We start from the raw sequence: 22,517 nt of genomic DNA on the forward strand, positions 1-22,517 counted from the left end.
GATACCAATGCTGGCCAGACGTTCAATGAGGAGAGGATGTGAAATGGTGTCAAAAGCAGCGGTCAAGTCAAGTAGGATCAGGATGGACAATAGACCAGAGTCAGCAGCACAGAGTAGATCATTGGTGATTTTAACCAATGCTGTTTCCGTGCTATGTTTAGCACGGAAACCAGACTGGAAATGATCATACAGATCATTGTAGATGAGATGGTGATGTAGTTGATGCGCCACGACGTGCTCCAGTATCTTGGAGACAAAAGGAAGATTGGAGATGGGACGGTAGCTGTTCAGGTCATCGGGATCCGCGTTGGGCTTTTTAAGGACCTGAGTGACAGCAGCAGTTTTAAGGGTGGACGGTACAATGCCTGTGGTGAGGGAGGAATTAACTAATGTAGTGAGTAATGGTGCGATGGAGGACAGGCATGCTTTAAGAAGACTGGTAGGGATAGGGTCTAATTGTGAAGTAGATGTTTTTGATTTACTGACAAGTTCATTGATCTGGTTCTCTGAGGCCAAGGTGAAGTTTGAGAGGGAGATGATTGAAGCAGAGCCTTGCAGGGCAGTTATGTAGGTCAGGTTATGAGCTGGAGTGCTAGGAATATTAAGCAGATGGTGATGAATTCCTTGAATTTTTGCATGAAAAACGTTTAAAAACTTGTTGCAGAGATCCGTTGAGGGGTCAGAGAACACATTTTCAGGTGGTTTAAGGAGCCGGTTTACCGTAGAAAACAGAAGCTTAGAATTGTTATTTCCAGAGGTTATAATGTTCGAATAGTAAGATGTTCTAGCAGCAGAAATGGTGTTATTATATTGCAAAAGGTGATCTTTATAGGCCTGCTCATGAGAAACAAGGCCTGTCCGTTTATACAGGCGCTCGAGGCGTCTCCCACATCTTTTTAACTGGCGGAGGCCAGGTGTATACCACGGTGCCGAGCGGTTGAAGGAAACAGAACGAGTGTGAATGGGAGCAAGGTCATCAAGAGAGGAAGATAGGCAGTCATTGTAATGAGTGATGAGGCTGGAGGGACAGAGGGAGTCAGTAGTCGAGTATGTATTTATGAGGCTCACAAAGTCAGAAGGATTGATGTGTTTTATGTTTCTGTAGGCTATGGTGCGTTGATGTTTATACCTGGAAACTGGGACAGAGACTTCAAATAAAACAACTTTGTGATCAGAGATAGGTAAATCAACATGTGTTACATTGCAGGGAACAATACCAGATGAACAAACTAAATCTAGAGTATGTCCTTTGTTGTGAGTGGGAAAATTGACATTTTGGGAGACATCAAGACCATCAAGTAATGACATAAAATCAGCAGCAAAGGAACAAGTAGTAGTGGCATCAACATGAATATTAAAATCACCATCAAGTAATACATTGGGAGAATAGACATTTAGCGAAGTCATTAATGCAGAAAATTCAGTTAAGAACACATCAGATGGTTTAGGTGGCCTATAGAGTGTTAAAATTATCAATGGTTGAATGCCATAGTGTTTAACAGCCAAACATTCAAAAGAAGAAACAGGAGGTATACTGATTGTTTTCACTTTGATCGTGTCATGATAGACAACAGCAACCCCACCCCCACGCCCACTAGAGCGAGGTTGGCTGATGTAAGTATAACCAGTAGGGGTTGTTTGATTAAGATGAAAATAGTCATTGGGCAGTTGCCAGGTTTCAGTGAGGCACATAATGTCCAGTTTACCATCACTAATAAACTCACTTAGCATCAGACCTTTATTTGTAAGAGATCGAACATTAAAAAGACCACATTTAAAACAGTCAGTAAAACTAGCATTTGATGTTGCCTTGGTAACTGGAATCAAATGATTTGGATTAACTCCACGGCCGGTGGAGGGAACGGGACGAACTTTAGACCAAATCAAACTAATAGTAGAGGATGACTTACTGGATGTGTAAGATCGTCCCGATCCGCGGTGGATGTATCTCGGTCGGAGAAGAACATCACGGTGGGCAAACAGAGCCCGCGGAGTCCTGAAGATCATTGAGTTCAGACGCAATAGCTCCGCTGCCGAGTATTTTAGTGCTGAAGTGGCACTGACAGTAGAGCATAAAAGAATCCACCAGAGACACATATTAATCCTCATATTAACAGCAATATTTTAGAAACCCCCTTGGTAGGTTGAATTTCGAACACACACAGTGATCCGCCTTGTAGATGACCCGTTAGCAGGCAGAACACCACAGCAGGCACAGACGTCACCAGAGACAACTTTCACACACCGCGGTCAAGGAATGGTAACGTTTCAGTAGGAAGAACCAACAGGCTCAGTGCTGAGATGCCAGAGAGTATCGGCGCGTCACAACCGGCAGCACAGGGCGAACCGGGGAAGACACATGAGCTGCGTGGAGGTGTACATGGATCAACCTCGTAGTTAGCCCGTTAATAAACAGGCCCTCCAAGGAAAGCACATATTACCACATCAGAGACGAACAGCACCAGTGACAGTTTTCTCAGGCCAAGGACATGAAATGAAGACGTTACAACCGGAGCCAGGCAGTCAGCAGCATTTGTACGAGATGTCAGCAAATGCAACTGTTTTGCACTACTTTTTTGACTAGCGCAAATAAACGTCGACAAAAATTAATATTACATCCAACAGTGTTAGATATACACCGAGGGAGAAGCGGCGACCAAACCGTGCCAGCGTGCTCTTCGACCGGAAGTTTATCATCTGAGAATAGTGCTAATGTGCTTAATTTACTCCGAATGAAACTAATAAAGGCATACAGGTATAACAAATGCTCAGTACATTACATTATCAGTGCATGTATCACTTAACAGTAATGACTGGCTGTAAACATAAGTGACTTCAAACATTTCTTATCACACTAGACGTGTGGCATTTACAAATGACACGGTGACACTGAAATCTCATGTCCTTTACCAGAGAAAACATTTTTACAATTTTTACTCTAAATGGCAGTATGAAATTAACAACACAACAATGCAGCCGAAATATTCGGTTCACTCCATCGTCTCTGATGTATTTCCTACCATAAAGTCACGTATCAGATTGATTAAGACGAATGAAATGCATAACTCAGTTAACGGACATGAAAGTGTTAAATTACCCAAATGCAAGTTTAAGATAACTCATAAACTGAAACAACATCATGCACTCTTATACGCTCAAATAATATCGACATAACGACCATTTATAATAAATTGCGAGATAGGGTTAGGAACAGCCCTGCTAACCATGTGCTGAGACATACTAAACTCATTACACACTATTAATATAGTAACACAACTCATCAGTATTGCATTAAACAATGTTTATACTCAAAACCCAAGTGTGTTTTACTTACCTGAAAAGAAGTATAAAAAGATTAAAGAATGAATAAATCGAGCGCTGCAGTGATTGCTTCATTGTCATCGTATTTACTCAGAATGAAGCACATCACGGGCGCCACCTACTAAAGCATGCGATGACGTCATCACGCAGGTATGCCAAACGAAAATAATTAATTTAATAAATGCATATAACACTCTTTGTTTTAACAAAGCAGCAATAACCATTTAAACAATATTAGCAACATTAGAAAAATAAAATTGACCAATTCTATAATGCCCTTGAATAAAAATTTATAAACATAAAATCCACTATATCACACTCGCACACACAGTACACATTCACGCACACACAGTACACACACTTGAACACACAGTACACATACATGCACACACAGTACACATACTTGCACACACAGTACACATACTTGAACACACAGTACACATACTTGCACACACACAGTACACATACATGCACAAACAGTACACATACATGCCCACACAGTACACATACTTGCACACACAGTACACATACATGCCCACACAGTACACATACTTGCACACACAGTACACATACATGCCCACACAGTACACATACTTGCACACACAGTACACATACATGCACAAACAGTACACATACTTGCACACACAGTACACATACATGCACAAACAGTACACATACATGCACACACAGTACACATACATGCACACACAGTACACATACTTGCACACACAGTACACATACATGCCCACACAGTACACATACTTGCACACACAGTACACATACATGCCCACACAGTACACATACTTGCACACACAGTACACATACATGCCCACACAGTACACATACTTGCACACACAGTACACATACATGCACAAACAGTACACATACTTGCACACACAGTACACATACATGCACAAACAGTACACATACATGCACACACAGTACACATACATGCACACACAGTACACATACTTGCACACACAGTACACATACATGCCCACACAGTACACATACTTGCACACACAGTACACATACATGCACAAACAGTACACATACTTGCACACACAGTACACATACATGCACAAACAGTACACATACATGCCCACACAGTACACATACATGCCCACACAGTACACATACTTGCACACACAGTACACATACATGCCCACACAGTACACATACATGCCCACACAGTACACATACTTGAACATACAGTACACATACATGTCCACATACAGTACACATACTTGCGCATACAGAACACATACAGTACACATACTTGCGCATACAGAACACATACAGTACACATACTTGCGCATACAGAACACATACAGTACACATACATGCCCACACAGTACACATACATGCCCACACAGTACACATACTTGCACACACAGTACACATACATGCCCACACAGTACACATACATGCCCACACAGTACACATACTTGCACACACAGTACACATACTTGAACATACAGTACACATACATGTCCACATACAGTACACATACTTGCGCATACAGAACACATACAGTACACATACTTGCGCATACAGAACACATACAGTACACATACTTGCGCATACAGAACACAAACAGTACACATACATGCACACACAGTACACATACATGCCCACACAGTACACATACTTGCACACACAGTACACATATTCGCACACACAGTACACACACAGTACACATACATGCACACACAGTACACATACATGCACACACAGTACACATACTTGCACATACATGCACACACAGTACACATACTCGCACACACAGTACACATACATGCACACACAGTACACATACTTGAACACACAGTACACATACATGCACACACAGTACACATACTTGCACATACATGCACACACAGTACACATACATGCACACACAGTACACATACATGCACACACAGTACACATACTTGAACACACAGTACACATACATGCACACACAGTACACATACATGAACACACAGTACACATACATGCCCACACAGTACACATACTTGAACACACAGTACACATACATGCACACACAGTACACATACTTGCACACACAGTACACATACTTGAACACACAGTACACATACATGCCCACACAGTACACATACATGCCCACACAGTACACATACTTGAACACACAGTACACATACATGCACACACAGTACACATACTTGAACACACAGTACACATACTTGCACACACACAGTACACATACATGCACAAACAGTACACATACATGCCCACACAGTACACATACTTGCACACACAGTACACATACATGCCCACACAGTACACATACTTGCACACACAGTACACATACATGCCCACACAGTACACATACTTGCACACACAGTACACATACATGCCCACACAGTACACATACTTGCACACACAGTACACATACATGCACAAACAGTACACATACTTGCACACACAGTACACATACATGCACAAACAGTACACATACATGCACACACAGTACTGTTACGATTCTTCTCAAAGATCGCAACAAAGATCGCAAACGCCACACAATCACTGCATAAACCATAAGATTTATTTACATAAAGTAATTAACATGTAGTGTCAAAGGATCAGTATAAATGTTAGTTAGTGTGTCAGCATGTATTTGTACGTGGCAAGCTCAAATGATGTCAGTTCAACCAAACATAACCAAAACATAATCAAAAAGTCTAAATCAAAAGATCGTCATCCGGGAAGTACATCACATCAACTCTCCGAAGCGATTGTGCTCTTCCGTGTCCCATATGACCTGTGAGCTCTCTGGAAGTTCCCAGAGCTGCAGCAACACCCGCGGGCCATCGACCTCCCCTCTCTGTTTGACCCAGTGTCTTTTAAAACACCATAATCTGGTTCAGGTGTAAAGCCACGCCCCCCAGCAATCAGCCTATAACTCAGGGACAAAACACACGAGCACTCACTGCACAAACACTCATTGAACCGTCACACACCCCCCTTTAAAAGATCCGATATCTAATGAGGATCCTCAGAACTTAAAACAAAAATCTGAAAAATAAAATAAACAAATCATACTTTCCTTTCAAAACATTCTTTATGAAGTCCGATTCCCGTGTTACCAGTGTTTTCCCACAGTCACCTCTAATCTCCTAGATTACTCAATTTATTTCCCGCAATCTGGATCCTGAAAGCATATTAAGGTAACAAACAGAGCGCACAGAAAAATAGTAACGACTGTTAAAACACCTACAGTACACCATTCAATCTACTCAGGAACACGAGATAACGCATCTGCCACTACGTTCTCAGTTCCCTTGATGTGTTTTACAGTTAAACTGTAAGGCTGCAAAAGAGAATCCAGCGCATTAACCGCTGACTCGGAGACTGTAAAGAGTGTAAAAACGTTAAAGGGTTATGATCAGAATAAACCTCCACAGGTAATCCGCCTCCACGTACACATCAAAATGCTGAAGAGCCCAAATTAAGGATAATGCTTCCTTCTCTATTACAGAATAGTTCCTTTGGTAAGTATTAAACTTACGAGAAAAAAACTTACAGGATGGTCAAGTCCACTCTCACCAGTCTGTAATAGGACGGCTCCAGCACCAATCTGGCTTGCATCTACTTGTATCTTAAATGGCTTATCCAGCCTAGGGGCAGCTAAAACAGGAGCAACAGTTAATAACATTTTAACATGTTCAAACGCCTTCTGACAATTTGTACTCCAAACAAAATTAACAGCACCCTTAAGGAGATCAGTTAACGGAGAAACAACAGTTGAAAAATTTTGGCAAAAACCCCGGTAATACCCAACCATCCCTAAAAAACGCATTAACTCCTTCTTTGTTGATGGAGGAGGAAATTGTTGAATAGCCGCCACTTTAGCTTGAACAGGACGCACCTCACCCTGTCCAACTTCTTTCCTCAAATATCTGACAGTACCCTTGGCAAACTCGCATTTTGCCAAGTTAACTGTCAGACATGACTCAGCTAAACGCAGCAGAAGCGCACGGAGATGTACCAAATGTTGTTCCCATGTATCACTGAACACAATAACATCATCCAAATATACCGCACAACCCTCCAGGCCGAATACCACTTTATTCATCAATCTCTGGAAGGTTGCTGGTGCATTTCTCAAACCGAAACTCATAACAGAGTAAGAATATAACCCTGATGGTGTAATGAATGCAGTTATCTCTTGAGCTCTGGGAGTTAAAGGCACCTGCCAATATCCCTTTAGAAGGTCTAATTTGCTTACGAACTTCGCAGACCCCACCTGATCCACACAATCCTCCATTCGAGGAAGTGGAAAAGCATCAGGTTTAGTAATAGCGTTTAATTTGCGGTAATCAGTGCAAAATCTATAAGTAGAATCTGGTTTTTTTACCAACAAGCATGGTGAAGCCCAACTGGAGCATGAAGGAACAGCAATCTCATTCTCAAGCATATACTGAACCTCTGACTCCAACACATTCCGCTTGTTGATAGGAACCCTATAAAACGCTGACGGATAGGTCTCGCCTCTCCCACATCCACATCATGCTGGATCAAATGCGTACGGGTGGGCACATCTGCAAACAAACTAGGAAAATCAAACAACAACTCTATCAATTCTGACTTTTTAAACTCTGACAAATGTGCCAACAATGCATCTAGACTCTGAAGGGTCTCTGAATTCTTTAACCTTGGAAGCAAAACACAGTCTCCAGGTACAATCACATCCTCCCCTCCCTCTACAGAAAAAGGTTGAAAAGTATCCAGAGGGACAGCAGCAACAGTAACAGCTGGCTTAACCAATTGAGTGTCAGATTTACGAGAATGATAAGGCTTAAGTAAATTTACGTGAAAACACTGTTTAGCCTTACGCCGATTTGGAGTTGCAATTTGATAATTTTGGTCAGTCATTTTTTTAAGAACAGTATAACGGACCAGTAAATCGTGCACAAAGCGGAGATCCAGATGAAGGTAACAAAACCAACACCTGATCACCCGGCATAAAAACACGGCATTCAATATGTTTGTCAAAGTGTTTCTTCATCTTATCTTGTGCTCCGACAAGATTTTTCTGAGCACTCATACCAGCTAAAAATAAGCGTCTACGGAAACCATCTACATATTCCAACAAATTCTGAGGAGGATCCTTTTCAACCAATCCTTCCCTCCAAACAGAAAGAGGACCCCGTACACTGTGACCAAATACAAGATCATTCGGGCTAAAACCCAAACTCTCCTGTTGTACCTCTCTAGCTGCAAGTAATAACCAGGGTAAACCCTCCTCCCAGTCACAATTCAACTCCACACAGTAAGCACGTAGTAACGCTTTCAATGTTTGGTGAAACCGCTCAAGCGACCTTGACTTTGGGCATGATATGGGCTTGATTGATTGTGCTTGACCTTAATCACTCTCAAAATCTCAGCAAACATACGTGAAGTAAAATTAGACCCTTTATCGCTCTGAATAATCTTCGGTATCCCAAAAATAGAGATGAATTGGGTTAACGCTTTCACAACTGCTTTAGTTGTAATTCTTCTAATCGGATACGCTGCCGGGTATCGAAGTTGTTTGGCACATCACAGTCAGCAAATATACATTACCTGATTTAGATTTAGGTAATGGACCCACGCAGTCAATTATTAGGTGCTCAAAGGGTTTACTTGTGACCACAATAGGACACAAAGGCACCGGTCTCAAAGACTGATTCGGTTTCCTGTTAACTGACAGGTATGACATGTTTTAATAAAGGCCGAAATATCTTTTTTCAGACCCGCCAATAAAACTGTCTCAAAACTCTGTTATACGCTTTATTTACTCCGAAATGACCAGCAACTTCACCATGTGAAACTCGCGATTACCACCTCTCGAAATTGCTTTGGCACCACTACTTGAATTACAGATTCCTCAATCAAACCCTTCAGCACAGGGAATAAATTTCCTCAAGAGTAGCTCATCTTGGATAAAATATCCACTGGCAGCACTTCTTATCTCCTGCGATGGAATAACATTCTCAAACAGTTGTTGTAACCCAGGATCGTTCTGTTGTGCAGTCATAAGCTCCCTATGAGTAACAGGAAAAAGAGTAGACAAACCCGCACAACACAATTAAACAATTCTTTCTCTTCACAAGATTCCTCACGACTCCTCGAACGAGTTACTGCACACGTTACAAATACCTCAGGGAATTCTTGCTTTAGCACATCAGACTTTTCCATCAACGGAGTGGGCACTACCACAGGTGGTGGAATTACCTCTCGCCATACCCTATCTCCAGCTAAGTTATTCCCCAATATTACCATGACACCATCCACTGGCAAGGATGGACGGACTCCCAAGGTTACTTCTCCACAGACCAACTCTGAAGTCAAGTTCATCCTGTGCAAAGGGACAGAAAGAGTCTGTAATCCAATTCCCTGATTAAAACGTTCCTCCCTTCACTAGATACATCAGAAAAAGGCAGGACCGATTCAAGAATAAAGGATTCTGAAGCTCCGGTATCTCTCAAAATCTTAACTGGAACTTTTTATCTGAATTAATCAAAGAAACAAACCCCTCCGTAATGAATGGTGCAAACTGTATTGTACCATCACTCTTTGACTCAGACACTGCGTTCCCTACTTCCATAGAAGCACCACTCGCAAAATCATTAATTCCTGTAGTCTCCGTCAGCAATACAGGACTAACATTTGCATTCGTGTTACTCTTTGGATTACATTTCAACTTTGAGGCCAAAATAGGACACTTATTTTTCCAATGACCAACATTGAAACAATAATTGCATACCAAGTCTCGGTCACTCTTCCCACGATTTCTCCTCTCAAAATTTGAAATATAAGATTGTTCAAATCTCTTTGATGCCGTTCTATTTTCACTAAAGTTACCATACTGACGCTCTGGTCGACCCTCTTGGTACACGTTCTTATGTGTCAATATGTAATCATCAGCCAAGACTGCAGCTTCACTCACGTCATTTGGCTTATTTTCGTTTATATATGTAGCAATATAGTCAGGAACAATGTTCTTAAATTGTTCTAAAATAACCAAGTTACGCAACTTCTCGAAATTATCAACATCGGAAGCACTGCACCAACGATCAAAATGTGAAACAAGTTCTCTTACCACCTCAGAATGTGTTTGCCGCTCACCTTTTCTCCAACTTCTAAAACGCTGGCGATATGCCTCAGGAACTAACTCATACGCTTTTAGAATAGTCACTTTTACCTTATCATAGTTCCTTCTGTCCTCCATCGTAAGCGCATGCGTATGCCTCCTGTGCTTTGCCTGTAATGACAGTTTGAAGCATAATAACTCGGACTGCACTTGGCCATTTGCCTTCTTCCGCTACAGTCTCAAATAAAGAGAAAAAACATCAGGGTCATGTTCGTTAAATTTAGGGAGGAGTCTTAAATTACCAGCAAAGTCAAAACTGTCAGACAAATGTAACCTTTTACCACCCTCTGATGGTAATAGACCATCCTTTATTAATTGCAAACGTTCCGCCTGCAGCTCAAACTCCCGTTCTGATTGTTCAAGCTCTATTTTCTTTTGTGCCAATTCAATTTCACGTTGTTTGAGTAAATTATCTGTTCTTAATTTTTCCATCTCCAACTCATACCGTTTAGTTTCCAGGGCCAAATCTCTATCGTGAGTCTGTTGCATTTGCAAAATCTCTTTCTTCTGTTCGAAAGACAACCCTGAATATATATCTAACGGAGTTTTCTTTTCAATATCATGTTTTTTCTTTTGTGGAATAATCAGAAGATTATTTTTGATTAAACAATCTCTCACAATAGAACGAAGTTCGTTCTTCTTTATCTTTTTATCCACCTCACCAATTTGAAAATGCTCTACAAGTTCCCACAATTGTTGCTTCACAAACGAATTTAACACGTCCTCTGACGGAGCTTTAACAAATTCTTCAACGGATGTCATTTTAACTCTTACTCTCGTAGATTTAACCTACACTCTCAACTTAAAGTAAGTGCATCTACAATTCCAGTAAGGCACAAATATAACACTCATTCACCGTGTCCCCTACTACCCTGCCTATCAACCCACTAAACTGCATTTATGCCTAATCTTCATGCAGCTTTCAAGAGCAAAGCGACATTAAACACCAGATACCGATGGTTCCGAACTGAGCAGTACAGCCCAACCCGTAGCCACGGCGGTGTGCTTCACCCAAAAGCCTGCACAAAAATAAAAAAGCAAAATAACAAATCAACGCAAAGCGTTGCTAATACCTACTAGGGGAAAAATGAATGAGGTTTCATCTGTACCCCAATAAAAATGCACTTACCTTCAAATGACGACTACCTTTAACTCACAAAACAAATTTACATCTATCTCAAAAAATAATACTGAATAATCAAGGATTAACTTTTTCAAATTATCATTCAACCGAAGCACCTAATCAACTAAATGAGCTAAACAATATCTAATCGAACGAACTCTCATTTGTTATCATATTACTCTATCCTGGACGAGCCCCCATTTTGTTACTGATTCTTCTCAAAGATCGCAACAAAGATCGCAAACGCCACACAATCACTGCATAAACCATAAGATTTATTTACATAAAGTAATTAACATGTAGTGTCAAAGGATCAGTATAAATGTTAGTTAGTGTGTCAGCATGTATTTGTACGTGGCAAGCTCAAATGATGTCAGTTCAACCAAACATAACCAAAACATAATCAAAAAGTCTAAATCAAAAGATCGTCATCCGGGGAAGTACATCACATCAACTCTCCGAAGCGATTGTGCTCTTCCGTGTCCCATATGACCTGTGAGCTCTCTGGAAGTTCCCAGAGCTGCAGCAACACCCGCGGGCCATCGACCTCCCCTCTCTGTTTGACCCAGTGTCTTTTAAAACACCATAATCTGGTTCAGGTGTAAAGCCACGCCCCCCAGCAATCAGCCTATAACTCAGGGACAAAACACACGAGCACTCACTGCACAAACACTCATTGAACCGTCACAGTACACATACATGCACACACAGTACACATACTTGCACACACAGTACACATACATGCCCACACAGTACACATACTTGCACACACAGTACACATACATGCACAAACAGTACACATACTTGCACACACAGTACACATACATGCACAAACAGTACACATACATGCCCACACAGTACACATACATGCCCACACAGTACACATACTTGCACACACTGTACACATACATGCCCACACAGTACACATACTTGAACATACAGTACACATACATGTCCACATACAGTACACATACTTGCGCATACAGAACACATACAGTACACATACTTGCGCATACAGAACACATACAGTACACATACTTGCGCATACAGAACACATACAGTACACATACATGCCCACACAGTACACATACATGCCCACACAGTACACATACTTGCACACACAGTACACATACATGCCCACACAGTACACATACATGCCCACACAGTACACATACTTGCACACACAGTACACATACTTGAACATACAGTACACATACATGTCCACATACAGTACACATACTTGCGCATACAGAACACATACAGTACACATACTTGCGCATACAGAACACATACAGTACACATACTTGCGCATACAGAACACAAACAGTACACATACATGCACACACAGTACACATACATGCCCACACAGTACACATACTTGCACACACAGTACACATACTTGCACACACAGTACACATACATGCCCAGACAGTACACATACATGCCCACACAGTACACATACTTGCACACACAGTACACATACTTGAACATACAGTACACATACATGTCCACATACAGTACACATACTTGCACATATAGAACACATACAGTACACATACTTGCGCATACAGAACACATACAGTACACATACTTGCACATACAGTACACATACATGCAGTTTAACAGAAGTATCGGTATTGAGGATATTGGTCTTGAAATTATTGGTATTGAATCAAAAAGAAAATAAATGGTATCGCCCATCTTTAACATTTGATAAGTGACCCAGTTCATTTCCAATTGGCCCTTCTCTAAGTTTTTGTCTTTTCAAGTGACTGTAATAATCGTTTGCCTTTATTCTGTTTCACAGTCTTCACAGGTTTGAATCAAATTACTGAGTAATTAACAATTTCTTTTATTTAAAAAAAATGTGACATAAATGTGCATTACAATGTCACTCTTCATAAAAATGTTCGCCATTCCATTTATGAGAATATTTTGCCAAATACCACGTCGCTCACAGCAATTTCCCATTTAATGTCGTTTTATTAACAAGGTTCAGGAGGAGCAAGTTAATTTAATCTGACCAATCACACAGCCAGAGTAAGAGTTTATAAACAGCTGCTTACCTCTATGTGAGTTTCTGACATTCGGCCCCGCCCATTGCACGTGAACAGACCCATACAAGTGACTCATTAGTTTCACATCATCGACTGATACCACTTTATCTTTCCTCCTAATCTGTATTCGTCAGAGCAGAACATTGATATGAAGCTGCTTCTACTACGTGCACACATGAAACAGCTCTCTATGACTGTTCAGATGTTCTCATCTAATCTTTCCACCCAGAGTGACCCGTTAGCGTGAAGCTGCTTCCACAAACCGGCTACTTCTGTGCCTCATACATGTGAAACAACTCCCCGCATCTGCTCATATGTTCTCACGCAGCTCGTTTAGGGCGTGATCCATTCAGCGACTCTGTTTGTCAACTTCTAACATGGATATCAGAACACCCGTTGCATCCCAACTCATTAATAATCATTCCACAAACTCGCCGCGCAGCCCCGATAACACAAAGCAAGTGCTGCTACAAACTTCCACTCATCTCTACACTATAACATCACTTTCCCTCCTCCCATCACGACAAACGCTTCACGCAGGTAAAATCAATCTGTCATTTTATTTTACAGACAGTCTTCTGTACTCTTGCCCGAATCCTTGATAACAAACTTTTATTTACAAGCCTGAACATACAACATAATTACTGCATGATTTTATAAATGTTCAACAGTTTGTCATAATTTTACGCTCCAGCCAAGTTTAAAGTAATCAGTTTAAATCAATGCAGTATGATTCAGCTTGGCACCTTGCTTCAATATTTCAGTTTTTTGTAGAATTTATTACAAGTCATCAATATAAAATGTTGTGTTATTCACCACACTACTGTAAACGGTGCTCTTATAGTATCTATTAAATCCAACTCTCAGGCACAAACTCCTACGATTTCATACATCATCGTCAAACGAGACGAGTCACCCCATGCCAATAATGGAGTCATGAAATGTCTCGCATTACATTGGACTCCAAACCATATGCGCTTAAGTTAGTAAACCTCACACTACGGTATTCATCTGGGCACTCAGTTTCAGGTGCCTACTAATTTAATGACTAACTAGCTTTAAATGACGTTGTTTGTATGCACACGAACGCATGTTTCCTGACATTGTCTTACACATGTCCCCGACATTTAATCTAGCAACTATTATGTGCAGTCGTCCGCAGATGCTACGTTTGCTTTTTTACCATGATTTCTATTGGCTCAGACCATGCAGCAACTCCTACTACACCACAAACAGCGCACGTGCTGTCCAGGTGCTGAAACTGCATCGGCATCTCCAAGATCAAATACGGCATCCCTGAACAACTATAGTCATTATTTCCAAATCGGTGCCGCAACCATAGCTGCCCAAAATGGGCTGCTCGGGCAACAAATGCACCTACCAGGTCATAGAATACATACCTCAACTACATCCGTAGTAACCATCTCCATATCGGAAGTGCTCAAAAAGCCCTCATCAGCTAACCACGAGGCATTCACGATCAGGTTTGGGAGGGATCACTTGCATATCCCCTTCCGTTTGAATGATAGTTGGGCTTGCTTGAGTGGCTGCCGAGTCTCCCACGGAGCTCACACCATTCACCGCACGAGCCCATCCATCGAACCAAGCCAGGAGGGAGACTTAAGTTCGGCCCAGGCGGTCAGGATTCTCGCCTCCATTCACGGCGACTCTGCCCATCCACGGGAGTGCCCCCTGTGTTAGGCGTAACGATCCCTCCTGTGCCACTGTCCCTTCAGTGTTTCAACCTGCATACCTTCTCCTATCCTACATCTCCCAGTTTCCTGTCCCCCAACATGGACACTAGTGTGAGGCTGCCCCAGCTTGTGGCCAAGCTGGATTCTATATAGTTTGTCACACCTGCCCATCAGGATAGGCAAGCGAGTTTGTGTTTTATTCTAGATAAAGGTTGGCAATGATCTTGAAGCCCAATAAAAACACTCATTAGAAATGTGTTTGATATGAAATAAAGTCAGTTTAAATGTTTCAATGTTGCATCAACACTTCATGTAGATTTCAGACTGATCACTGTTTCTGTTCCTGTTTTAACTTCAATCTTTCTGGCTTTTCTTATAGATGGAGGTGCAGCAATAGTACAACAAGACCATCTGAATTCAGAACACTAAACAGCCACAGTATTTAATCAATGTAACGATATAAACACGAGCTGTGTTTGAAACTAACACTTCAGATGAGAAACTTAACAAGACTGAAGAGCTTCACTTGATTTGGAATAAATTAGAAAAGTTTGTGCTTTCATTCATTATAAAGCTGCTAAATGATAATTACAAATATAATTAATGCTAAATAAATATGTAATCAGAATCAGCTTTATTGCCAAGTATGCTTACACGTACAAGGAATTTGTATAAGGGATAGATTTCATAAATATCGGCCAGTGTTTATTCCAGTGTATTGTGAAATGCTCGAATCTCAAACCCATTCCAGTTTTATACATTCAGTCATTCTTTTACATTGGTCATTATTTTGTACTTTGTGTCTCATTTTTCTCCTATATCATTTTATTGTGTTTTTTACATACAGTATATCACGCTTCATATATATTTTACAGCTTAATACTTGCCTACCAAAAAAAGATAAGTTTCCAAATGACCATTCCATTGAATACTTTTAGTCATTGTTGCGTTTTCATTTGTTTTGAATCATTTTTATTTAGGTTTTAACATATATCATGCTTCATATATTTTAAGCTTCGTGCTTGCCACTTGAAAAAAAGCTAACTTTACGTTTTTGCAGATGACCATCATTCCATTTCTTTTAGTCATTATTATATTTTTATTTGTGGTTATTTTCAACATTGTGCCTAATTTTAATATTGTGAGATTTGATTCTCTTTTTTATTTTTCTATATTTGATAGCATATATTATACTTAATTTTTAGCCTCACATGTGCCTGCTGAACAAGAAACAATTGCAAATATGTGACCGTATTTTCTGTTTTTAAAGTAAATCTGCCAGTTGAATCCGATCGACATGTGAATTTGATGTTTTACAGAGTTTTGAAAACCACCGTTTCAGTTCAGAAAAGCTCAAATGAATGTGCAGCTGTCATGTGTATTTCATGAACTTTTAAATGTAAGCTGATATCAGACTGATACTGTTGTATGTTCTCAGTCTGTCAGTATGATTGTTCACATAATCTATGTGCATGAAGTCTCTAGACCAGTTAAAGCTACACATGTTCTGTAAGATCTCACTGTCTCATTATTTCTGCTATCTAGTGTATTAATGCTGCTTTGATCTTGCTTTATTAGAGATAATTAATGTCATTTATTTGACTTTATAGTAAAGGCTGTACTAAAATGTAGTTTAGGGTTTGCTGATTGTGCATTATACTAAATAAAAATGGATTAAACATATAATCTATCTAAGTTTTGAGTGGCTTATTATTATCTTAGTTTATTGTGGAATAATTATTGACTGAATTATAATTCATTACACAAACTAAGAAATGACCAACAAGTTAAAACCCAAATCTTTGTTTAAAGTGTGGCAGTTTTTATCTCGTCAGTAGGATGAGAACACAGTCAGGATCCACAGAGAGAAATCATTTATTTAGTAGCACTTGTATGTGTAAAACACAATTATAAAATACCCAGAATATGTCTCTTTGTCATTCTTTTTGAGGATTTTATTTAAGGAATGATTTGATGTCCTCTCCTCATTCATCAAGCTCATAGATCACACAGTATCACTTTAAATAGGTGGGTATCTGTGGTTCAGGTGGTAGAGCGGGTCGTCCACTAATCGCAGGGTTGGTGGTTTGATTCCCGGCCCACACGACTCCACATGCCGAAGTGTCCTTGGGCAAGACACTGAACCCCAAGTTGCTCCCAATGGCAGGCTAGCACCTTACATGCAGCTCTGCCGTCATTGGTGTGTGGCAAGGCAAGGCAAGGCAAGTTTATTTATATAGCACATTTCATACACAATGGTAATTCAAAGTGCTTTACATAGAAGAGATTAAAATAAGAATAAAAAATAAGAATAATTGAAACAGTTTAGAATAAAATAAAATAAAATACAGTACAAACAGTTGGACACACAGTGGCACAGTGCTCATTCAGTAAATGCACAGCTAAACAGATGTGTTTTAAGTCTGGATTTGAATGTGACTACTGTAGGAGCACATCTGATCTCTTCTGGAAGCTGGTTCCAGCTGCGGCTGGCATAATAGCTAAAAGCAGACTCTCCTTGCTTAGAGTGAACCCTTGGTATTTCTAGCTGATGTGATCCTAATGATCTGAGTGATCTGTTGGGTTTATATTCAGTGAGCATATCTGCAATATATTTGTTATGTTTACCCTGTCTTGTCTCACTGTTGCCCTTTGTTTGTGATTTTGTCACTTTTGTTATTCCTTAGTTTTCACTTTTGTCACCCTTGCACCTCCATAGTCTTGTTCATTGTTTTCACTTTTGTCACCCTGGTCCCTCCATAGTCTCTTTGTTAGCGTTCGTGTTTTCTGTCATTGTTTTCACCTGTCCTCATTAGTTTGCCTTTTGCTTCTGTTAATCACCTTGTTATCTTGTTTGAGTTCTGTTTGTTGATTGGCCCTTTTTTCCTATGTTTATGTATTTATACCCTGTTTCTTTGTTCAGTCCTTGTCTATCGTTGTTTGGTGTAAACCCGGTATGTGTTCCCTGCCCAAGTTCTCCGTTTGCTTCCTTCGTGTTTAGTTAACTGTTTTATGTTTTATTTCCCCATCGTGGGTTGTTCTTTTGTGTTTATCTTCTGTTTCAATAAAGCCTCAACTGCGTTTGGATCCGTAACTCCTCGTCTGCCTCGTTACTCCAACATTACAGAACGATAGACCACACATGGATCCAGCAGCCTATTCGGCAAATTATCGGCTCCTTTGCCTCAAACAAGAGGACCGCCCTCTCGAGGACCACCTCGGCGACTTCCTCGAGCTGGCGAGGGCCTCTGACTTCCCGGACCACATCCTGGCGAGTTTCTTCAGGGGCAACCTGAACGCCTCGCTGAGGGAGCGGTTGCCACCGGCAACGCTCGACTGGACTTTGGAGGAGATGGTGGAAGAGGCTCTGCTGGTCAGCGGCTCGTCACTCACGGTGTACGTGGCAGAGGAGGACCCTGCCTCACCTCCCGCGGTGGCGACCTGCAGCTCGCCCTTTGCTCTTCCCGTCACGCCAGCTCCACCTGCCAGCGAGCCAGGTCCCTCGCCTTCCACGGTGAGCGATCCAGCGCCCACGCCTTCCACGGTGAGCGAGCCAGCGCTGCCAACTTCGTCTGCCCGGAGGAGGAGGAGAAGACAGGCTTTCGCCTCCCGGCTTACGCCGATCACCGTGAGCGAGCCAGAGCCCACGCACATCACCGTGAGCGAGCCAGAGCCCACGCACATCACCGTGAGCGAGCCAGAGCCCACGCACATCACCGTGAGCGAACCAGAGCCCACGCACAGCACGGTGAGCGAGCCTGAAGCCATGATCGTCCTAGAGCCAGCGCCTGAAGCCATGACCGTCCTAGAGCCAGTGCCTGTAGCCTCGACCGTCCCTGAGCCAGCGCCTGAAGCCATGACCGTCCTAGAGCCAGTGCCTGTAGCCTCGACCGTCCCTGAGCCAGCGCCTGTAGCCTCGACCGTCCCTGAGCCAGCGCCTGAAGCCATGACCGTCCTAGAGCCAGTGCCTGTAGCCTCGACCGTCCCTGAGCCAGCGCCTGTAGCCTCGACCGTCCCTGAGCCAGCGCCTGAAGCCTCGACCGTCCAAGAGCCAGTGCCAGTAGCCATGACCGTCCAAGAGCCAGTGCCAGTAGCCATGACCGTCCAAGAGCCAGTGCCAGTAGCCATGACCGTCCAAGAGCCAGTGCCGGTAGTCATGACCGTCCAAGAGCCAGTGCCGGCAGCCATGACCGTCCAAGAGCCAGTGCCAGTAGCCATGACCGTCCAAGAGCCAGTGCCAGTAGCCATGACCGTCCAAGAGCCAGCACCCCCCGAGCTTTCCAGAGCTCCGCCTTCCGAGCTTTCCAGAGCTCCGCCTTCCGAGCCTCCCAAGCTTTCCAGAGCTCCGCCTTCTGAGCCTCCCGAGCTTTCCAGAGCTCCGCCTTCCGAGCTCTCCAGAGCCCCACCTACCGAGTCTTCCAGGACTCCGACTCCCAAGCCTCTCGAGTCTTCCAGGACTCCGCCTCCCAAGCCTCTCGAGCCTTCCAGGGCTCCGCCTCCCAAGCCTCTCGAGCCTTCTAGGGCTCCGCCTCTCAAGCCTCTCGAGCCTTCCAGTGCTCCGCCTCTCAAGCTTCCCGAGCCTTCCAGGGCTCCGCCTCACAAGCCTCTCGAGCCTTCCAGAGCTCCGCCTCTCGAGCTTTCCAGTGCTCCGCCCTCCGAGCCTTCCAGGGCTCTGCCTTCCAAGCTTTCCAGAGCTCCGCCTTCCGGGCTTTCCAGAGCTCCGCCTTCCGAGCTTTCCAGAGCTCCGCCTTCCGAGCTTTCCAGAGCTCCGCCTTCCGAGCTTTCCAGAGCTCCGCCTTCCGAGCTTTCCAGAGCTCCGCCGTCTGAGCTTTCCAGAGCTCCGCCTTCCGAGCCTTCCAGAGCTCCTCCTGAGCTTCCCAGGGCTCCGCCCCTCGAGCCTTCCAGGGCTCCGCCTCTCAAGTCTCTCGAGCCTCCTAGGGCTCCGCCTCTCAAGTCCCTCGAGCCTCCTAGGGCTCCGCCTCTCAAGTCTCTCGAGTCTTCCAGGGCTCCTCCTCCAGAGTCTTCCAGGGCTCCGCCTCTCAAGTCTCTCGAGCCTCCTAGGGCTCCGCCTCTCAAGTCTCTCGAGCCTCCAAGGGCTCCGCCTCTCAAGTCTCTCGAGCCTCCTAGGGCTCCGCCTCCCGAGCTTTCCAGAGCTCCGCCTTCCGAGCCTCCCAGAGCTCCTCCCGAGCTTCCCAGGGCTCCGCCCCTCGAGCCTTCCAGGGCTCCGCCTCTCAAGTCTCTCGAGCCTCCTAGGGCTCCGCCTCTCAAGTCCCTCGAGCCTCCTAGGGCTCCGCCTCTCAAGTCTCTCGAGTCTTCCAGGGCTCCTCCTCCAGAGTCTTCCAGGGCTCCGCCCCTCAAGCCTCCCGAGTCTTCTAGGGCTCCTCCGCCCGAGCCTCCCAGGGCTCCGCCTCTCAAGCCTCTCGAGCATGCCAGGGCTCCGCCTCCCAGGCCTCTCGAGCCTCCCAGGGCTCCGTCCCCCAATCCTTTCGAGCCTACTAGGGCTCCGCCCCCCAAGCCTCCAACGACTCCGCCTCTCGAGCCTCCTACGGCTCTGCTCCCAGAGACTCCAGAGCCTCCTACGGCTCCGCCTCCAGGGTCTCCTACGGCTCTACTCCCAGAGACTCCAGAGCCTCCTACGGCTCAGCCTCTCGAGCCTCCTACGGCTCCACCTCCCGAGCCTCCTACGGCTCTGCTCCCAGAGACTCCAGAGCCTCCTACGGCTCCGCCTCCAGGGCCTCCTACGGCTCTACTCCCAGAGACTCCAGAGCCTCCTACGGCTTCGCCTCTCGAGCCTCCTACGGCTCCACCTCCCGAGCCTCCTACGGCTCTGCTCCCAGAGACTCCAGAGCCTCCTACGGCTCCACCTCCAGAGCCTCCTATGGCTCTGCTCCCAGAGACTCCAGAGCCTTCTACGGCTCCGTCCCCAGAGCCTCCTGCGGCTCCGTCTCCTGAGCCTCCCTTGGTTCTTTCTCATTATTTGGCTCATTGGGAGCATATACAGGTTGAACAGGAGTGGCGCAAGAATTGAGCCTTGAGGGACTCCGCATGTCATGGACGTCCACTCAGACTCATGGTCTCCTATACTCACAAAATAACCTCTCCCTTCTAAGTATGACCTGAACCATTTTAGGACCATCCCAGAAAGCCCCACCCAGTTTTCCAGCCTGTCAAGAAGTATGTTGTGATCAACAGTGTCAAATGCAGCACTGAGGTCGAGTAGTACCAGTACTGATAATTTGCCTGTATCAGTATTTAAGCTGAATATCGTTTATTATCTTTATGAGCGCTGTCTCTGTGCTGTGATGCGATCGGAAACCAGATTGAAAATTGTCAAAGTATCCATTTGAGTTCAAGAATTTGTTCAGCTGATTGAAGACAACTTTTTCAATGATCTTGCCTATGAAAGGAAGATTTGAGATCGGTCTATAGTTGCTTAATATGGTCTTATCCAGATTGCTCTTTTTCAAGAGGGGCTTGACAACTGCAGTTTTCAGGGAGTTTGGAAAACTCCCAGAGAGAAGTGAAGAGTTTATCACTTCTAGGAGATCTGCTTCTAAACAGTTGAACACACTTTTGAAAAAAGATGTGGGAAGTGCATCAAGGGCGCAGGTTGATGTTTTAAGGTGCTGTACGGTTTCTTCCAACATTTTGCCATCAATTTCTTTGAAATCAGACATAGGAACTACTTTCTCAGGTTGTGGTTTGATTTGTCTGACCCCAGCACAACTCAAGGATGTGCTGATCACCTTTCTGATATTATTGATTTTTTCAGAGAAGAAAGAAGCAAACTCACTGCACTTGCAGTCTGAGAGCATTTCACTGGGAATCTGGCTTGGGGGGGTTTGTCAGTCTCTCTACAGTCGCAAAAAGAGTGCGTGTGTTGTTTAAGTTGCTGTTTATAATATTCGAGAAGAAAGTCTGTCTAGCTTTGCCTAGTTCCATATTAAAAGCATGGATGCTGTCTTTGTAGATGTTATAATGGACTACAAGTTTTGTCTTCCGCCACATGCGCTCTGCTTTTCTGCATTGTCTTTTCATATTTTGCACTGTTGTTGAGTTTCTCCAAGGTGCTTTTTGTCTGCCACTCTTCTTCCTGACTTTCACAGGAGCAATATCATCAATTACACTTTTAACTTTTGAGTTAAAAGAATCAAGGAGAAAAT

The 22,517-nt window shown here is 43.5% G+C and overlaps 1 protein-coding gene across 2 annotated transcripts in view; it reads left to right on the forward strand.

Moving 5' to 3' along the window:
- LOC127639611 (uncharacterized) overlaps positions 1–17,029 on the forward strand; it is a 32,990-nt gene extending 15,961 nt beyond the window's left edge. For both annotated transcript variants that reach the window (XM_052121720.1, XM_052121721.1), the window contains exon 5: positions 15,734–17,029. The gene's annotated coding sequence lies outside the window, so the exon portion shown is untranslated. The remainder of the gene's footprint in view (positions 1–15,733) is intronic.
- Positions 17,030–22,517: the final 5,488 nt, after the last annotated feature.

This window comes from Xyrauchen texanus, chromosome 48 (assembly GCF_025860055.1).
Source record: "Xyrauchen texanus isolate HMW12.3.18 chromosome 48, RBS_HiC_50CHRs, whole genome shotgun sequence".
Taxonomy (NCBI): Eukaryota; Metazoa; Chordata; class Actinopteri; order Cypriniformes; family Catostomidae; genus Xyrauchen; species Xyrauchen texanus.